Here is a 19,242-nt window from a genome sequence, read left to right on the forward strand (position 1 = left end):
GAATCCACGAAAAATGCTCGTGTCGCACAGCTCAAGAGAGACGCCAGCATGATTGCTCAATAGGCGGATACGACAGTTGTGCACAACCTATAAGATGCCAAATGTATGAACTTTCTATCCCAAGTATGCTATATATGTATGATGTTCCGGTGGTATGATCCAAGATGATCGGATATGACAATCTTATGCAATTGGTATGATGCTATGGCGCTTGCTTACAAGCTTCTTTGCTTAAAAGCTTATTCTTTTTTTTGTATGGCCACTTTTGCACAATGCACAAACCAAGATAGCAATTGTGTATATGCAGGAACAAACTTGAGGCACACGAGATGGTATGATACCAATATGATATGGTATGTATGCAATGTATGGTGTAGATCACTAATGTGCACAAGTAACGTTGCCGGCAATACTCAAATGGCTAGTCTCGATAGGCAAGTAACGCAAAATGGGCTAGGGGTTAACTGATGTAGGGTAGAACCCTAATAGTCCAATCTTTCACGAAAGGAGCGGATCCCGCAAAGAACGCGAAGAACACGAGGAAGGAAACGAGGGAAAACACAAGGGGAAACACAAGAGGAACACTCAAACTAACAAGAACAAGTCACACATGTGCTAGATCCTCGGGTACATAGAACGATACACGAATCCACGGACAACTAAAGACGATACAAAGGGTAGCCGGTTCTTCTTCGTGACGAGGTCTTGAATCCACGGGGGGATCTTCTCCGCAAGGAGGTCTTGAATCCAAGTGGATCTTCTCCGAAGAGGGGCCGTCATCTCTCTCGTGGAGTAGATCCGGATGGATGAGCGAATCTCTATCTCTGAGTATGAGCTAAACCAATGCTAACCCTAGAAAGTTGTATGGGATAGAGTATATATTGGTGACGAAAGGGTACACGAGCCTCGGCCCAAGTGGCTGCGCTCAGGCAGGGCCGGAATTTCCGGGCGCCGGAGGTTCCAGGGAGGGTCCGGCCTAACCAGAGAGTTGGCGCGAAGGAGATTTGCTGGCATCCGGGGGTCGGAAGGTCCGGGCCGGCCGGAGGCTCCGGGCGTCGGAAGGTCCGGGACGGGGTCCGGGCTAACCCGATAGTTGGCACGCCTGGGCTGGTCGAAGTCATCGGCGGCCGGAAGCTCCGGGTCGGCTAGAAGGTCCCGGGGCCAGAAGTTCCGGGCTCTAGCCGAAGTTCCGGGCTGTCTAGAGTGTTGACGCCTGTCTCTTCATCTACAGTCCTCGGCTCCATGTCTTGAGCGTTGTACCTGATGACAAATAGTATCTCGAATTTAGGCAGTAGCCATGTCTCACTTGAAGAGGGAGAAAACTCAAGTAGGAGTGATGTCACCTCGGATTGAATAGCACGTGCCCTAGCCCTTGTCATTGGTCCACTTGGAGCTTGGATAGTTGATGTGGCGTCCATGGGGATGGTCGTGGGATGCTCCGCATCATCTCCCCTCCCTTGGGGAAGATCCGTCCTCGGATCGAGTTCTTCATCACCATGGAAGGGAGAGAGATCTTTGATGTTGAAGATGTCGCTCATGTTGTACTTGTCGCGCGGGAGGTTGATCTTGTAAGTGTTGTCGTTGAAGCGTGCGAGCACCTTGAAGGGTCCATCTGCTCGTGGTCGAAGCTTAGACTTGCGTTCTTGTGGAAAGCGCTCCTTGCGAAGGTGTAGCCACACGAGATCACCAATGTTGAAGACCTTAGGTTGACTGTTGACATTGAGCTTGGTTGCAAGGCGTTGTACTTGGCGCTCGATGGTGTGTCTTGTATCTTCATGCACCTTCTTGAGATGGGTCACTCATGCACTTGCGTCGAAATTGATTCGCTCTTGGAGTGGAAGAGGTAGAATATCCAATGGTGACAAAGGGTTGAATCCGTAGACGATCTCAAAAGGGGACTTGCCGGTTGTGGAGTGTCTTGCTCGGTTGTAGGCGAACTCAGCAATGGGTAGACACTCCTCCCACTCCTTGATGTTCTTCTTGATGAGTACTCGAAGTAGAGCGGAGAGTGTTCGATTTGTCACCTCCGTTTGGCCGTCGGTTTGAGGATGGTACACCGTGGAGAAGGGTAGCTTGATTCCGAGCTTGGCGCATAGGGTCTTCCAAAAGTAGCTAAGGAACTTGACGTCGCTGTCCGAGACAATTGTCTTTGGCACACCATGGAGACGCAATATTTCCCTACAAAAGAGATTAGCAACATGTGAAGCATCGTCTATCTTGTGACAAGGAATAAAATGTGCCATTTTGGAGAAAAGGTCCACAACAACAAATATGGAATCTTTCCCATTTCAAGTTCTAGGCAAACCAAGTACAAAGTCCATGCTAATTTCTTCCCAAGGTTGGTATGGAATCGGTAAAGGCATATAGAGACCATGAGATTGAGCTTTGGACTTAGCTTTGCGACATGTAGAACACCGGTTGGTGCAACGATTGACATCCCGAAACATCTTAGGCCAAAAGTAGCTTTTCGAGAGCGTGGCGAATGTCTTGTCGCGTCCGAAGTGTCCCATTAAGCCTCCTCCATGAGATTCCTGCAAACGCAACAAACGAAGAGAGGACTCGGGAATGCAAAGTTTTTTAGCTCTCATAAGGTAGCTATCTTTGATGTAATAGCGTTCCCAAGATGTATTCGACAAACACTTGGCATAAGGAATTGCAAAAGTTGTATCATGCTCATATAAGTCTTTGATATGCTCGAAGCCAATGACATCTAACTCAAGTTGTGTGAGAAGCATGCAAATGCGGGAAAGAGCATCCGCTACTATGTTTTCTTTACCCTTGATGTACTTGATGACATAGGGAAAAGACTCAATAAATTCACTCCATTTAGCATGACGCTTGTTCAACTTAGTTTGTCCCTTAAGATACTTGAGAGTCTCATGATCGGTATGACTGATAAACTCATGGGGACGAAGGTAGTGTTCCCATTCATGCAAAACACGGACTAAAGCATATAGCTCTTTGTCATAGATGGGATAATTGAGTTGCGCTCCGGAAAGTTTCTCACTAAAGTAAGCTATGGGGCGCTTCTCCTGCGTTAACACACCTCCTATGCCATTACTACTTGCATCGCAATGAATTTCAAAAGGCTTGTCGAAGTTGGGTAAAGCAAGCACGGGAGCATGAGTAAGAAAATTCTTAAGCTCATTGAATGCAGTATCTTGGGATGGTCCCCAAATAAACGGCGCATTCTTCTTGCTCAAAGCATGCAAAGGCGAAGCAATGGTGCTAAAATCCTTCAGAAAGCGATGATAGAAACCCACAAGACCAAGAAAACTACGCACTTGATGCAAGTTGGTTGGTTGCGGCCAAGTCTTAATAGCATTGATCTTGGACTCATCTACATGAACACCCTTAGAAGAGACCACAAAACCCAAGAAAACAAGCTTATCAACACCATAAAGGCATTTCTCCATATTAGCATAGAGACGCTCTTTCCTAATAGTTTGCAAAACGGTGCGGACATGGTTGACATGCTCTTGGATAGATTTGCTAAACACAAGAATGTCATCGAAATAAACCACAACAAATATACCAATGTAAGGGCGAAAGACATGATTCCTAAGGCGCATAAAATTGCCCGGTGCTTCCGAGAGACCCATAGGCAGTACTAACCACTCATACAAACCAAACTTTGTTTTGAATGCGGTTTTCCATTCATCACCCTCTTGTATGCGGATTTGATAGTAACCACTTTTAAGATCAATTTTAGAAAATATAGTGGCACTGCTAAGCTCATCAAGCATATCATCAAGCGCGTGGAATGGGGTACCTATAGCGAACAGTGATTGATGAGGACATCAATACCATTGTTTCACCCATAGCCCCTGCTGCAATACATACTGGACCGATTACTAGAGCTCGCGCACGCCAATTGAATTATCAGGTACTTCCGTTTCTTGGTAACGATTCTAATGTTCATGAGAATATGATGCTGCCTAAATTGGATACATTTGTTTTGCTTACAAATGAAGGGCCTAGCTTGGACAAGAAAGATGAACCTTGGAGCAAGTTCAAGCATGGAGATGATGGCATGCGCAAGGGGAACAAGAATGGAGTTACAAGTGATGATTCCAGGACTCTGAAGCCACCATAATGAGTGCATGAAGCATGGGACGAAATATACAAGATGCCACTTCATAAATTTCGTCCAGAGGCTATTTTAGGTGATGCGTCACTTTATTATTGGGCCAGGCCCATGTATTTTCGAAGTACTTATGTATAGGCTGTTTTTAGAGTCTTTATGTGTGGGGAAACAAGAGTTAGGGTTGGTTTCAGACCCCTCCACCAAGGGCCACGAAATTCCCCCTCTCTCCTCCATATATACAGCCCTTAGGGCATCGTTTAGGCTTTGGGTTTTGTTTAGATTAAAAGTTCGCCATAGCTGCAACTTTGCGTACTTCATTTGTGTTCAACGACCAGATCAAGGCATCACAGAACCCCACCTTGATCAATAGAGCTTTCATCTTATATTTGCAATATCCAGATTGCAATCTCAATTTCTTGCTTGTTCTTCGTTTGCTTGCAGGAAATAGACCCTCGTGGTGAGGTTGATCGTGCTCCGGCGTGGTCAATAACCCTCGGAATTTGGTTTAGCGATTGCTAAGGCGCGACGTCTCGCACATTCGTAGTCAGATCGTCAAGGTCGACTCCCACAGAAAACGGTAGCCACCATCTCATCGAAACATCGGGACACCTTTGCCTCTATCAAGTGGTGTCAAATTTTCAAGTTGCTCGTTGAGATTTTATAGTTTTTTGAAGTTTAGATCGAGTCTATTCTTCGTACCTATAGTCCACAAAAAAGCCACAAAAAATTAGGGTTAGTTCATCCTATCCAAACCAATCTGAGCCTTTGCATAATCTTTTCTGTATTTGCTTTGTTGAATTTTTGGTTGCATCGTCGTGTCAAGTTGCTGGTCTTAGCATCAAGTCCTTTAGAGTTTCGAGTTTTGTTCACAGGTTGTCACGTCGCCGCTGCCATATATCACCACTGCATCATCATCATCGCTCCTGCCATATACTACCACCACACCCAACTTCATCGTCGCTACCATATTCACCACCAATCCGAGTCCATATACGCCACCACATATCCGCCGCCAACACGCCAATCCGAGTTCACCTACAACATATATCCACCACCTGTCCGATTTCCACCAGATTCATCTCCGCCACCAGTCCTAGTCCGAGTCCAGTAATTGTTGCATTGTTTTCGAGTTCCAGATCACGACATACTCCGAGTCGTGACAGAGTAGGACTCCCGATATTCCATGCTACTCGCAGAAGAAAAATAGTTCCAAACTTAAAAAAAACTAAGTCTGGAAAATTCTGGCTAGGCAGTTTTTAGACCATTAGTAGACTTTTTCGAAAAAAAATTGTTGCGGAGCAAAGAAAAGAGGAAAAAAAGTGCAAAAAGAAGTGAAAAATGAAAAAAATTCAGCGTGTGCTCCTCCATTGTTTACGTGCCGCGCCATGATTTTGTTAGTGTTCTAGGCTCGCGTCTCTAGCACGGTCTAGCCTAGGACCAGCATAGTACGTTCGTTGAGCGTTTATTCAACTTTGTATCTCTAAATTGATTATTGCTGACTGATAGAGGCAAAGGTGTCCCAATGTTTCGATGAGATGGTGGCTATCGTTTTCTGTTGGAGTCGACCTTGACGATCCGACTACGAACGTGCGAGACGTCGCGCCTTAGCAATCGCTAAACCAACTTCCGAGGGGTTATTGACCACGCCGGAGCACGATCAACCTGACCACGAGGGTTTGTTTCCTGTGAGCAAACGAAGAACAACCAAGAAACTGAGATTGCAATCTGGATATTGCGAATATAAGATGAAAGCTTTATTGATCAAGGTGGGGTTCTATGACGTCTTGGTCTGGTCGTTGGACACAAACGAAGTACGAGAAGTTGCAGCTATGGCGAACTTTTAATCTAAACAAAACCCAAAGTCTAAACGACGCCCTAAGGGCTGTATATATGGAGGAAGAGGGGGGACTTTCGTGGCCCTTGAGGGTGGGGTCCGAAATCAACCCTAACTCTTGTTTCCCCACACATACGGACTCTAAAAATAGCCTATACTTAAGTATTTTGAAATTACATGGGCCTGGCCCATTAATAAGGTGACGCAGCACCTAGAATAGCCTATGGACGAATATTATGAAGTGGCATCTTGTATATTTCATCCAAGGCTTCATGCACTCCTTATGGCGGCTTCAAAGTACTGAAATCATCACTTGTAACTCCGTTCTTGACCCCCTTGCGCATGCCATCAACTCCATGTGTGTTCTTGCTCCAATGTTCATCCTTCTCCAAGCTAGGCCCTTCATTTGTAAGCAAAACAAATGTGTCCAATTTAGGCAGCATCATAATCTCATGAACATTAGAATCATTACCAAGAAACGGAAGTACCTGGTAATCTAATTGGCGTGCGCGAGCTCTAGTAATTGGTCCAGTATATGTAACAGTAGGGGCTGTGGGTGTAACAATGGTATTGATGTCCTCATCATCCTCCCCTTTTTGAAATGAAGTCGTCCTCGACGGAAGCTCATCTTCCTCACCCAAATAAGGCTTCAAATCTGCAATGTTAAAAGTGGGACTAACCCCAAAATCTGCAGGTAGCTCAAGTTTATATGCATTATCAGTTATTTTCTCTAACACCTTAAAAGGACCATCAGCACGTGGCATTAGCTTTGATTTGCGCAGATTAGGAAATCTATCTTTACGCAAATGTAACCAAACAAGATCTCCAGGCGCAAACACAACATGTTTTCTACCCTTATCTCCAGCAAGTTTATATTTAGCATTCATACGCTCAATGTTTTCCTTAGTTAACTCATGCATTTTTAAAATCAATTAAGAACGTTCTTTAGCATCAAAATTAACCTTCTTTGAAGATGGAAGAGGCAACAAATCAATAGGTGCACGAGGTAGGAAACCATACACAATTTCAAAAGGGCACATCTTAGTAGTAGAATGCAATGAACGATTATAAGCAAATTCAATATGAGGCAAGCATTCTTCCCACATTTTCTTATTATTCTTCAAAACAGCCCTAAGCATAGTAGACAATGTTCTATTGACTACTTCAGTTTGTCCATCAGTTTGGGGGTGACAAGTAGTACTAAAAAGCAGTTTAGTCCCCAACTTAGCCCATAAACATCTCCAAAAGTGGCTAAGAAATTTAGTATCACGATCTGAAACAATAGTATTTGCCACACCATGCAAGCGAATAATTTCACGAAAGAACAAATCAGCAACATTAACAGCATCATCGCTTTTATGACATGGTATAAAGTGTGCCATTTTCGAGAATCTATCCACGACAACAAATATGCTACCCCTCCCCTTCTTTGTTCGAGGTAAACCTAAAACAAAGTCCATAGATATATCCTCCCAAGGAACACTAGGTACAGGCAAAGGCATATATAAACCATGAGGATTGAGTCGTGACTTAGCTTTTTGACATGTAGTGCAGCGAGCAACAAAACGCTCAACATCCCGTCTCATCTTTGGCCAAAAGAAATGTGTAACAAGTATATCCTCCGTCTTCTTCACGCCAAAGTGTCCCATTAGCCCTCCTCCATGCGCCTCCTGCAACAACAAAAGATGAACGGAGCTAGCTGGAATGCATAGCTTGTTAGAACGAAACACAAATCCATCATTAACGACGAACTTGTTCCATGTTCTACCTTCTTTACAATTCTGCAATACATCTTTAAATTCAGCATCATGCACATATTGATCTTTGATGGTCTCCAAACCAAATATTTTAAAGTCAAGTTGTGAAAGCATAGTATAACGACGAGACAATGCATCAGCAGTAACATTTTCTTTACCCTTCTTGTATGTAATGACATACGGGAAAGTCTCAATGAATTCAACCCATTTAGCATGTCTACGGTTCAGTTTTGCTTGACTTTTAATGTGTTTCAATGATTCATGATCAGAATGTATAACAAATTCTTTGGGCCATAAATAATGTTGCCATGTTTCTAAAGTCCGAACAAGAGCATATAATTCTTTATCATAAGTAGAATAGTTGATACTAGGCCCACTCAATTTTTCGGAAAAGTATGCAACAGGTTTGCCATCTTGTAATAACACACCTCCTAATCCAATTCCACTAGAATCACATTCATGCTCAAAAGTCCTATTAAAATCAGGAAGTTGGAGTAAAGGAGCATGTGTCAACTTATCTTTCAATACCGTGAAGGCGTCTTCCTGTGCGGTACCCCAAACAAAAGGCACATCCTTCTTTGTAAGCTCGTTGAGAGGTGCAGCAATGGTGCTGAAATCTCTCACAAAACGCCTATAGAAACCAGGAAGGCCAAGGAAACTCCTCACTTGTGTGACCATTTTGGGCTGCGGCCAACTCTCAGTAGCTTCAATCTTGGCTTTATCAACTTCAATTCCCTATGGAGTAACAACATAGCCAAGAAAAGATACTCGGTCGGTGCAAAAGGTGCACTTCCCAAGGTTACCAAACAAACGTGCATCACGTAGAGCAATAAAAACAGCACGTAAATGTTCCAAATGTGCTTCCAAAGATTTGCTATAAATCAGTATATCATCAAAATAGACTACCACAAATCGTCCAATGAAAGCACGTAAAACTTCGTTCATTAATCTCATGAAAGTACTAGGCGCATTAGTTAACCCAAAAGGCATGACTAACCACTCATATAACCAAACTTAGTTTTAAATGCTGTTTTCCATTCATCTCCCAATTTCATACGAATTTGATGGTATCCACTACGCAAATCAACTTTGGAGAAAATTGTTGAGCCACTCAATTCATCAAGCATATCATCAAGCCTAGGAATAGGATGACGATAACGAATAGTAATATTATTAATGCCTCTACAATCAACACACATACGCGACGTACCATCCTTTTTAGGCACTAGTATAATAGGAACAGCACAAGGACTAAGAGATTCGCGTATATAACATTTGTCGAGCAGCTCCTGTACTTGACACATAATCTCCTTCGTCTCCTTTGGATTGGTACGGTATGGTGCATGGTTGGGTAGCGAAGCACCGTGAATTAAGTCAATTTGATGCTCAATCCCTAGAATAGGTGGTAATCCCGGTGGCACGTCTTGTGGAAAGACGTCAGCGAACTCCTGCAAAATGTTAGTGACAGCAGGGGGCAAAGAAGAAGGCACGTCCTCGAATGAAAATAATGCCTCTTTGCACACAAAAGCATAGCAAACAGATTTGCTAAAATCTAGCTCATCAATATCAGATTTGGTGGCAAGTAAACATGCACTTTTCAATTTAATTTCAGAAATAACAATAGATGGTTTATTATTAGGCTTCATTTGGTGCTCAAATTCTTTTGCCACAATCTGATTTTCACTCTTATTTGTCTCCTGTTTTGCTTTATTAGCTCTATTAATATCATCTTTCAAAATGGAATCAGGAGTCATAGGAAGCAAAGTAATATTTTTATCGTGATCAACAAGAGTATACTGATTGTTTCTACCATGGTGTACAGAATTTTTATCAAATTGCCATGGTCTACCAAGTAATAAGGAACATGCTTGCATAGGTACCACATCACAATCAACATAATCAGCATATGTACAGATACTAAAATGCACACGAACAGTACGTGTTACCTTAACCTTGCCGCTGTTGTTGAACCATTGGATGTAGTAAGGATGTGGATGTGGTCTTGTGGTGAGAGATAGCTTCTCCACCATCTCCATGCTAGCCAAGTTGTTGCAACTTCCTCCGTCTATGATCACGCGAACAGAACGTTCCTTCACAACTCCCTTTGTATGGAACAAATTATGCCTCTGATTTTGCTCAGCTTGTGTAACCTGCACACTCAAAACACGTTGAGCAACTAAACATTCATACCTGTCAGCATCTTCAGGAGCCATGTATTGCGTCTCATGATCAGAATCGTCTCCACCGTGTTCGTCACGTGTAATAAGAGCCAAATTCTCCTCATCATAGTCACTAGCGGACTCATACCCACCATCCTCAGTAACAATCATCACACGCTTAGATGGGCATTCTCTCGCATAATGACCTCCACCCTTGCAACGTCGACAAATAATATCATGTGTTTGCCCTGTTGATGCCATGGATGAAGAAGAGCTCTTTGCAAGCCCAGAAGGTGTGCTCTTGGCAGATAGTGGTGATTGTGCCTCCTATATTGTATCACGGTTGGAGGTGGCAGCCGACGAAGGCGCCGGTGTAGCAGAACGTGTGGAAGTAGATGATGCACGTGGTGTCCATGATGAAGGTCGACCTGCAGAAAAGTTAGTCCGCGCCAATGCTTGTCGATCCTGCACTTCACGTTCAGCTTTACAAGCAAGATGGAATAAACGAGTGATATTAGTATACTCCTTATACTCTAGAATCGTCTGAATCTCTCTATTTAATCCACCCATAAAACGTGCAAGCATAACTTCATTCTCCTCAACAATACCACATCTAATCATGCCAGATTGTAATTCCTGATAATACAGAATTTTTTCCCTGTCTTAAGTGCTGCAATTTTTAAAGTAATTCACGTTGATAATATGGTGGAACCCAACGAGTACGCATAGCAGTTTTCAAAGCAGCCCAAGTAGCCGGAATAGGATATAATCTACAATGCTCAGACCACCAAACACATGCAAAACTAGTGAATGCACAAACAGCAGCAGGAACACGTCTCTCCTTGGGATATTGTAAACATGTAAATCGTTGTTCAGTTTCTAACTCCCAAGTAAGATATATATCAGGAACATATCTACCCTCAAATGGTGGAATATTCAATTTTTGTTTAGGGAGATGGTCATGATCTCGTACCTGAGGGTGATCCCTACCACTGCCATTATTTGCATGTGTACGACCTGGTGGTTGCTGTGCTGGTGGTGGCACGTAGTTCTGATTTTGATCAACCTCATCCTCATAATCTCCCACATAATCATCCTCCTCCACATCAGCAGTAGGAGCCACAGAAGTATCAACAGCAGCACCAGCAGTTTGGCCCTGCTGAAGAGGGACACGGCTCGCTTGGCGGAGGGCTGTTTCCCGATGTGGAGGTAGTCAGTGTTGTTGCCGTTGTTGCAGAGGTGCGGCAGGAGCAGCCGGTGGTGGTGGTGGAAAACGCGAAAGCAATTCAGCAAACTTGTTATCGAGCTTTGTTTCAAATGTCTTCTGCATGCCATCTATCTTCTCCATGGCCTCTTCAAATCTGTTTAGCACATCTTGCACCTGTCCACTCATCATTTGCTGAAACGTATCATGAAGCTCCTTGTTTGTCAAGTTCTCCCAGTCAGTCTCGTCGGCTTGTGATCCTGGCATGGTTAGCAGCAATAGAAACACACAAGAATATGATCCTACAGGCTACTAACAAGTGGTGGTGGTGGCGGGTGTCACAAATCCGTCAAGCAAATCTCAAATTCTTACCAGTTCTTACCCAGCAGCAGGCGGTGATCGGCAACCGTTGTAGTCAAAACTCTCAAAAGCTTGGATAGAGCGATTGCCAGGGAGAGTCAAACGCACGACGTAGATGTATGTGGATACAAGACCTCCTCATTGAGAAGAACCGGTTACCGTGTATCGTCCCTAGTTGTCCGTGGATTCTTGTATCATTCTATGTACTCGAGGATCTAGCCCATGTGTGACTTATTCGTGTTGGTTTAGTAATTTCCTCTTGTGTTTTCCTTCCGTTCATCCTCGTGTTCTTCGTGTTTGTCCCCGGGATCCGCTCCTTTCGTGAAAGATCGGGCTATAGGGTTCCTACCCTACATCATATGTGGAGCTGGGAAGGCTTATAATATGGTAGCAAAAAGGGTCAGCAATAATCAATTCAGGGATGCAAAGTTGAATAAATGCTCAACGACGATACTGTGCTGGTCCTAGGCTAGACCGTGCTAGAGACGCGAGCCTAGAACACTAACAAAATCACGGCGCTGCACGTAAATAAGGGAAAAGCACACTCTGGAACTCTTTTTTTTCGCTCATTTTTTTGCGCTCCTTTTTTTTGCGCTCCTCTTTTTTTGCGAAAAATCACTATAATGGCGAGTGTCTCAAAACTCTTCCCTCGTCAAACTGATAGGATGGGCACAAATTTTTTTTTCACTTTTTTTCGGAAATAAGGGCAGCGACGACGAAAAAGTGCGACAAAAAATCACTACGATGGCACGTGGCTCAAAAGACTCAGAAAATCCTAAAAATAGGATAGGGAAAAAAAATTTGCCCGTGAAAATTTTGGCCTAAATTTTTTTTTCGAGACCTACACAGGCAAGGAAACACGAATCGGAATTTAGATTGATCTCAAGAACAAACCTAATATGAGAAGAACTCGGATTGGTGGTGGATATATGGTTGTGGTATATGGCAGCGGTGGTGGTATATGGTAGCGGTGGTGGTATATGGATACAGATTGGTGGTGGTATATGGATACGGATTGGTGGTGGTATATGGATATGGATTCAGAGCGGTGGCGGATAAGCAAAAGTGGTAGATGGGCGATGATTATGGTGCGGCGGCGGCGTGACAACTTATGACCAGAACTCGAAACTCTAAAAGACTAGACTCTAAGACCAGCAACTTGACACGACGATGCAACCGCAAATTCAACAAAGCAAAAACCCTAAAAAGATTATGCAAAGGCTCAGATTGGTTCGGATATGATGAACTAACCCTAATTTTTTTGTGGCTTTTTCATGGACTGTAGGTATGAAGAACAGAATCGATCTAATCTATGAAAAACTGTAAAATCTCACCGAGCAACCTGGAAATCTGATACCACTTGATAGAGGCAAAGGTGTCCCGATGTTTCGATGAGATGGTGGCTATCGTTTTCTGTGGGAGTTCACCTTGACGATCCGACTACGAACGTGCAAGACGTCGCACCTTAGCAATCGCTAAACCAACTTCCGAGGGGTTATTGACCACGCCGGAGCACGATCAACCTGACCACGAGGGTCTGTTTCCTGCGTGCAAATGAAGAACAAGCAAGAAACTGAGATTGCAATCTGGATATTGCGAATATAAGATGAAAGCTTTATTGATCAAGGTGGGGTTCTGTGACGTCTTGGTCTGGTCGTTGGACACAAACGAAGTATGAGAAGTTGCAGCTATGGCGAACTTTCAATCTAAACAAAACCCAAAGTCTAAACGACGCCCTAAGGGCTGTATATATGGAGGAAGAGGGGGGACTTTCGTGGCCCTTGAGGGTGGGGTCCGAAACCAACCCTAACTCTTGTTTCCCCACACATACAGACTCTAAAAATAGCCTATACTTAAGTATTTCGAAATTACATGGGCCTGGCCCATTAATAAGGTGACGCAGCACCTAGAATAGGCCATGGACGAATATTATGAAGTGGCATCTTGTATATTTCGTCCAAGGCTTGATGCACTCCTTATGGCGGCTTCAAAGTCCTGCAATCATCACTTGTAACTCCGTTCTTGATCCCCTTGCGCATGACATCAACTCCATGCGTGTTCTTGCTCCAATGTTCATCCTTCTCCAAGCTAGGCCCTTCATTTGTGAGCAAATCAAATGTATCCAATTTAGGCAGCATCATAATCTCATGAACATTAGAATCATTACCAAGAAACGAAACTACCTGGTAATTTAATTGGCGTGCGCGAGCTCTAGTAATTGGTCCAGTATATGTAACAGTAGGGGCTGTGGGTGTAACAATGATATTGATGTCCTCATCACTGACCCTTTTTGCTACCATATTATAAGCCTTCCCACCTCCACATACATCTACGTCGTGTGTTTGACTCTCCCTGGTAATCGCTCTATCCAAGCTTTGAGAGTTTTGACTAAGGCGATTGCCGATCACCGCCTGCTGCTGGGTAAGAACTGGTAAGAATTTGAGATTGGCTTGATGGATTTGTGACACCACCACCACCTCTTGTTAGTAGTCTATAGGATCATATTCTTGTGTGTTTCTATTGTTGCTAACCATGGCAGGATCACAAGCCGACGGGACTGACTGGGAGAACATGACGAATAAGGAGTTGCATGATAAATTTCAACAAATGATGAGTGGACAGGTGCAAGATGTGCTAAACAGATTTAAAGAGGCCATGGAGAAGATAGATGGCATGGAGAAGACATTCGAAACAAAGCTCGATAACAGGTTTAATGAATTGCTCGTGCGGCTTCCACCACCACCATCGGCTGCACCTAACGCACCTCTACAACAACAACAACTACGACTACCTACACATCGTGAAACAGCCCTCCGCCGAGCGAGCCGTCTCCCTCTTGCACGTGGCCAAACTGTTGGTGCTGCTGTTGATACTTCTGTGGCTCCTGCTGCTGATGCGGAGGAGGATGATTTTGCCGGAGATTACGAGGATGAGGTTGATCAAAATCAGAACTACGTGCCACCACCAGCACAGCAACCACCAGGCCGTCCACATGCAAATAATGGAAATGGTAGGGCTCACCCTCAGGTACGAGATCATGACCATCTCCCTAAACTAAAATTGAATATTCCACCATTTGAGGGTAGATATGTTCCTGATATATATCTTACTTGGGAGTTAGAAACTGAACAACGATTTACATGTTTACAATATCCCGAGGAGAGATGTGTTCCTGCTGCTGTTTGTGCATTCACTAGTTTTGCATGTGTTTGGTGGTCTGAGCATTGTAGATTATATCCTATTCCAGCTACTTGGGCTGCTTTGAAAACTGCTATGCGTACTTGTTGGGTTCCACCATATTATCAACGTGAATTACTTCAAAAATTGCAGCGTTTAAGACAAGGAAAAAATTCTGTAGAAGAGTATTATCAGGAATTACAAACTGTCATGATTAGATGTGGTATTGTTGAGGAGAATGAAGCTATGCTTGCACGTTTTATGGGTGGATTAAATAGAGAGATTCATACCATCCTAGAGTATAAGGAGTATAATAATATCACTCGTTTATTCCATCTTGCTTGTAAAGCTGAACGTGAAGTGCAAGATCGACATGCATTGGCGCGAACTAGCTTTCCTGCAGGTCGATCTTCATCATGGACACCACGTGCATCCTCTACTTCCACTCCACCAGCACCTCCATCAGGTGCCACCTCCAGCCGTGATACAAGAAAGCAGGCACAACCACCACAATCTGCCAAGTGCACACCTACTGGACCTGCGTAGAGCTCTTCTTCTTCCATGGCATCAACAGGGCACACAAGTGATATTATTTGTCGTTGTTTTAAGGGAAGAGGACATTTTGCGAGAGAATGCCAATCTCAGCGTGTGATGATTGCTACTGAGGATGGTGGGTATGAGTCCGCTAGTGACTATGCTGAGGAGACTTTGGCTCTTATTACACATGAAGAACACGATGGAGATGATTCTGATCATGAGACGCAATACATGGCTGCTGAAGACGCTGACAGGTATGAATGTTTAGTTGCTAAACGTGTTTTGAGTGTGCAGGTTACACAAGCTGAGCAAAATCAGAGGCATAATTTGTTCCATACAAAGGGAGTTGTGAAGGAACGTTCTGTTCACGTCATCATAGATGGAGGGAGCTGCAATAACTTGGCTAGCATGGAGATGGTGGAGAAGCTATCTCTCACCACAAGACCACATCCACATCCTTACTACATCCAATGGTTCAACAATAGCGGCAAGGTTAAGGTAACACGTACTGTTCGTGTGCATTTTAGTATCTCTACATATGCTGATTATGTTGATTGTGATGTGGTACCTATGCAAGCATGTTCCTTATTACTTGGTAGACCATGGCAATTTGATAAAAAATCTGTACACCATGGTAGAAACAATCAGTATACTCTTGTTCATAAGGATAAAAAAATTACTTTGCTTCCTATGACTCCTGATTCCATTTTGAAAGATGATATTAATAGAGCTAATAAAGCAAAACAGGAGAAAAATAAGAGTGAAAATCAGATTGTGGCAAAAGAATTTGAGCAACAAATGCAGCCTAATAATAAACAATCTAGTGTTGATTCTGAAATTAAATTGAAAAGTGCATGTTTACTTGGCACCAAATCTGATATTGATGATCTAGATTTTAGCAAATCTGTTTGCTATGCTTTTGTGTGCAAAGAGGCATTATTTTCATTCGAGGATGTGCCTTCCTCTTCGCATCCTGCTGTCACTAACATTTTCCAGGAGTTCGCTGACGTCTTTCCACAAGACGTGCCACCAGGATTACCACCTATTTGAGGGATTGAGCATCAAATTGACTTAATTCCCGGTGCATCGTTACCCAACCATGCGCCATATCGTACCAATCCAGAGGAGACAAAGGAGATTATGCGTCAAGTACAGGAGCTGCTTCACAAAGGTGATATATGTGAATCCCTTAGTCCTTGTGCTGTTCCTATCATTTTAGTGACGAAAAAGGATGGTACATTGTGCACGTGTGTTGATTGTAGAGGCATTAATAATATTACTATTCGTTATCGCCATCCTATTCCTAGGCTAGACGACATGCTTGATGAATTGTGTGGCTCTACAATATTCTCCAAAGTTTATTTGCTAGTGGATACCATCAAATTCGTATGAAATTGGGAGATGAATGGAAAACGGCATTTAAAACTAAGTTTGGTTTATATGAGTGGTTAGTCATGCCTGTTGGGTTAACTAATGCACCTAGTACTTTCATGAGACTAATGAACGAAGTTTTACGTGCTTTCATTGGACGATTTGTGGTAGTCTATTTTGATGATATACTGATTTATAGCAAATCTTTGGAGGAACATTTGGAACATTTACGTGCTATTTTTATTGCTCTATGTGATGCACGTTTGTTTGGTAATCTTTTCTTGGCTATGTTGTTACTCCACAGGGAATTGAAGTTGACAAAGCCAAGATTGAAGCTATTGAGAGTTGGCCGCAGCCCAAAACGGTCACACAAGTGAGGAGTTTCCTTGGCCTCACTGGTTTCTATAGGCGTTTTGTGAGAGATTTCAGCACCATTGCTGCACCTCTCAACGAGCTTACAAAAAAGGATGTGCCTTTTGTTTGGGGTACCGCACAGGAAGAAGCCTTCACGGTATTGAAATATAAGTTGACACATGCTCCTTTACTCCAACTTCCTAATTTCAATAAGACTTTTGAGCTTGAATGTGATGCTAGTGGAATTGGATTAGGAGGTGTGTTATTACAAGATGGCAAACCTATTGCATACTTTTCTGAAAAATTGAGTGGGCCTAGTCTGAACTATTCTTCTTATGATAAATAATTATATGCTCTTGTTCGGACCTTAGAAACATGGCAACATTATTTATGGCCCAAGGAATTTGTTATACATTCTGATCATGAATCTTTGAAACACATTAAAAGTCAAGCAAAACTGAACCGTAGACATGCTAAATGGGTTGAATTCATTGATACTTTCTGTAGCGACCCGACCTGAATGGATCAAGTCTCTGTGCTTAAGTGTCATCCCTGGATCGGTATGCTGACACACACAGTACTCGAGGTTTTATAACAGAGGTAAATCACATGTATAAGTAATGTAAGATACTATTACCTCAATCCAAAATAGCGGAAGTAACAAGGTTGTGGATTCCCATCAACACCAACGGCAAAGTTGAGTGTAGAAATCGTAACCCTAACGTATCACTTACTCGTCGTAAGAAATCCTGGAACATGAGATGTTGCAGTCACAGAGGGTCAGTACATTGAATGTACTGGGAAATTCACACCATAGAGAATGATGAACAATGGCTATCACTACATGCATATATGGCTCGTGGAAAAGCTCTATGGTTATATGGTTTTTGTGAAAAGCCAATTTTTCCCTACTACAAAGGAATACATTTTATTTAACTATCATAGTGGTTGTTGAACATTGAGAATGGTTGACAGCATTCTCAATCCCAATTAAGTAACATCATTAAACAAAACCCAACAAAATTAAATTTTAGAGTAACATGTTGAGATTCACATGATAATCCAGGTTTGCGCAATTTTCCCCACAAGACTCGATCGCCTCCGTTTGGTTTCTTGCACTACATGGTGTTTGAGAAGACGGATAACCGAGACATAGTCTTTCAGAAGCGCTAGCACCTTACCATGGATAGACCGTTACACCTATTTCCCCTACATCTGCTAGTCTACCCTGTAAGAGTTCGCACGACTTAATCAACTATGCTAGAGCCCATAATAGCTTGTGGCTGCACACGGAAGTTTCTAGTATGAAAAATCTCATGATCCCTTTGAGCCTGGGTGGCGGTCCATAAAAAAAACAGGCAATCCTGGTCTACCCAGGTGCCTAGACAGGCAATCCTGGAATACCCAGGTACCTCAATCCACCCAGATGTGTGTTTAAGTTGCCACCTTAAGTAAACCATTAATTAACAAACTCACATCTGTCATGAATACTCTCAAAACCAATCCACGTCTACGAGCATAGCATGGCAATATAAGCATAACGTAATAGTAACTCCCAAGGTTTGAATGCATGGCAATAGGTTCCTACCTCATCAACTACTTCCCAATACCCACATTGATGCGGAGCATCCCAAGGTCATCCCCATGGACCTACCATCGTATCATCAAGTGCCTACTAGACCCATGACTCGATCACGTGCAAGAGCCCTTGAAACCGAGGTGACATCTCTCGTCTCACAATTCCACTTCGATGCGCATGAAGCATGTCTACTACCTCATATGGATACTTTGTGCATACTCAGGTACAATGGAGAAGCTAAGGAGCAAGGACAAGGAGAAGAGGAAGATGGACGAGAAGACGGAGAAGAAGAAGGGATGCAGGAAAAGTCCCAGCCACCAGACGACCGGCCGAGACCAGACGTCCGGCGCCTGAAGCCTCAGTCGAACCCCAGCGAGCGGACGTCCGGCCCAGACCGGACGACCGGTGCCCCTGCACCCGAAGCGAACGAGCGGACGTCCGGTCCGGACTGGACGACCGGCGCACCAGCACCCGAGCCAACATCAGCGGAAGTCCGGAGATACCGGACGTCCGGCACCCCCATCACAGAGCATAACCAGCAGAGGACCGGAGGACACCGGACGTCCGGCAGCTCCTGAGACACCGGACGACCGGTCCCCAGCGGACGTCCGGTACCTGGCTGTGTCCAGATTCGGGCCCGAGGCCCATGTACCCTTTCACTTCGCCCCCCCCTTTTGCACTTAGACTATAAATAGACCCCCCATTCATCCTAGCTAGGGCTAGCGTTGGTTTAGCTCATACTTCGAGATAGAGTTTCGCTCATCCATACCGATGTCCTCCTCGAGAGAGACGGCGGCCCCTCTTCGGAGACGATCAACTTGGA

Source organism: Triticum aestivum, chromosome 1A (genome assembly GCF_018294505.1).
Source record: "Triticum aestivum cultivar Chinese Spring chromosome 1A, IWGSC CS RefSeq v2.1, whole genome shotgun sequence".
Classification (NCBI taxonomy): Eukaryota; Viridiplantae; Streptophyta; class Magnoliopsida; order Poales; family Poaceae; genus Triticum; species Triticum aestivum.